Source organism: Tasmannia lanceolata, unplaced genomic scaffold, assembly GCF_043159265.1.
Source record: "Tasmannia lanceolata isolate RefF3 unplaced genomic scaffold, GAP_Taslan_0.1 ptg000391l, whole genome shotgun sequence".
Classification (NCBI taxonomy): Eukaryota; Viridiplantae; Streptophyta; class Magnoliopsida; order Canellales; family Winteraceae; genus Tasmannia; species Tasmannia lanceolata.
In genome coordinates, this window is record NW_027519064.1 from 180,001 (window position 1) to 182,500 (window position 2,500).

A 2,500-nucleotide genomic window follows, 5' to 3' on the forward strand; every position below is an offset into this window, starting at 1 on the left:
CGGGGCCTGGCAAGCCAAGGCCAAGCGAGCCATGGCAACGCGGATGATGGCTCGCTAGTGCTGGCGCCGTGCACAGTGGCCTCGCACACTCGCCCTGCACGCTTCCCTTGCACGCAGCCTTGCACACTAGCCTCGCATGCGAGCCTTGCACCCTAGCCATGCAAACTAGCCTTGCACGGTAGCCATGCACACAAGCCGTGCACATTAGCCATGCGCACAAGCCCCGCACACTAGCCTTGCGCACAACCCTTGCACACAAGCCATGCACTCGAGCAATGCACACAAGCCTTGCACTCAAGCAATGCACACAAGCCCTGGACACTAGCCTTGCACACGGGCCTGGCACACAAGCCTTGGGCACTAGCCTTGCGCACTAGCGTTCCACATGAGCCTTGCACACTAGCCTTGGACACTAGCCTTGCACACAGGCCTTGCACACTAGGCATGCTTGGGCGAGCTGATCCCGCATCAAGTCGACGGGTCTAGGCATTCTTGGGCGCAGATCCCGCATCGTCTCGTCGCGTCTGGGCGCAAACACGTCGCGTCTCGTTGCGTCTTCAGAAGTCGTCGCTAACAGCACCTTTGGTTGCCACTGGTGGTTAGGCTGGTTGGTTGCGCAAACCCTATAGGAGGGTGGCATGCTGGTGGGCGTTTTTGCCCGGATAGGCACTAGAATGTGCAGATTTTGGGCGTTTTTGCCTGGATAGGCTAAGGAATGGGCATGCTTTGGGCGTTTTTGCCCGGATAGGCACCGGAATGCTTGGCCTTGGCTTGTCCTAGCAAGGCATTGCTGGGTTGGGCTCCCTTGGCCTTTTGGGCGCCTTGGACGATGTCTTGCGAAGACCATGGGCACAAGGCCATGGCATATGGTGAGGAAAGGACCACGGTTGCCAAGGTTAGGCACCGGAATGCTTGGCCTTGGCTTGCCAAAGCAGGGCATTGCTGGGTTGGGCTCCCTTGGCCTTCCGGGCGCCTTGGACACTGTCTTGGGAAGACCATGGGCACAAGGCCATGGCATATGGTGGGGAATGGACCACGGTTGCCAAGGCTAGGCATATAGAGAGGAATTGCATTTTTGCCCGGATAGGCACCGGAATGCTTGGCCTTGGCTTGCCATAGCAGGGCATTGCTGGGTTGGGCTCCCTTGGCCTTCCGGGGGCCTTGGACGCTGTCTTGGGAAGACCATGGGCACAAGGCCATGGCATATAGTGAGGAATGGACCACGGTTGGCAAGGCTAGGCATATAGAGAGGAATGGACCACGGTTGCCAAGGTTGCGCAAGTTTTGGGCATTTTTTGCCCGGATATGCCCAAGTATGCCCCGATAGGCCCGTTACGCCCCGGTATGAACGCGTATGCCCGGATAGACTCGGTATGCCTTGGGATACATGCGTATGCCCCGATAGGCTTGGTACGCCCCGATATGCGCACGTGTGCCCCAGTAGGGCTCGGTATGCCCCGGTATGTACGCGTGTGCCCCGATAGGCCCGGTATGCCCCGATATGCACACGTGTGCCCCAATAGGGGTCGGTATGCCCCGGTAGGTACGCGTGTGCCCCGTAATGCACGTTTCGCAGATCTCCCCGCATGTCCCGCCCCTATATGTAATACTTACTTACTTACTTACTTTCTTTCTTGCTTGCTTGCTTGCTTGCAATGGTTGGGAGTGCCCGGCATGCCCCGCTGCAGAGACCAAGGGCGCAATGACTTGGCACCGCGGATGCCGGGACTCCGGCACTTCCCGTGGCACTGATGGTTGGTTCCAAAGACAAAAGGCCGTGCAAGGCCACCGCACCGCGGATGATTTTGCTCGTGCTGGCGCCGTTGTGTGGCCAAAGAACATGCGCGAATGCTCGTGTCGGAAGGGTTGGTGTCCTGGCCCCGCGGGTGTCACGAATGCTCGGTTGCGAAGACCATGGGACCAGAGCCATGGCACGTCGGATGATGGCTCCAGCTGGCGCCCCGGCACTTTCTGTGGCATTGATGCTCGGTTTCAAAGACAAACGTGCGCAGGGCCAGGGGACCGCGGATGACTGCTCGTGCTGGCCCCGTTGGGCGGCATTGATGGTCGGTTGCAAAGAAAATGCGCGATTGCTCGTGTCGGGGCCTGGCAAGCCAAGGCCAAGCGAGCCATGGCAACGCGGATGATGGCTCCAGCTGGCGCCCCGGCACTTTCTGTGGCATTGATGCTCGGTTTCGAAGACAAACGTGCGCAGGGCCAGGGGACCGCGGAGGACTGCTCGTGCTGGCCCCGTTGGGCGGCATTGATGGTGTGTTGCAGAGAGCATGTGCGATTGCAAGTGTCGGCCGGGTTTGGGTTCCCTTGGGCTTTCGGGTGCCTTGGACGCTGTCTTGCGAAGACCATGGGCACAAGGCCCCGTCCTGGCCCCTTGTTCGATTCGCTCTCGTCTTGCGCTTGCTTCCAAGGTCCTCCATGACCTTCCCCATGGCCTTGCTAGATCCCCCCCATGACGCATGACCTCTGTCCGTTGATTGGTTTT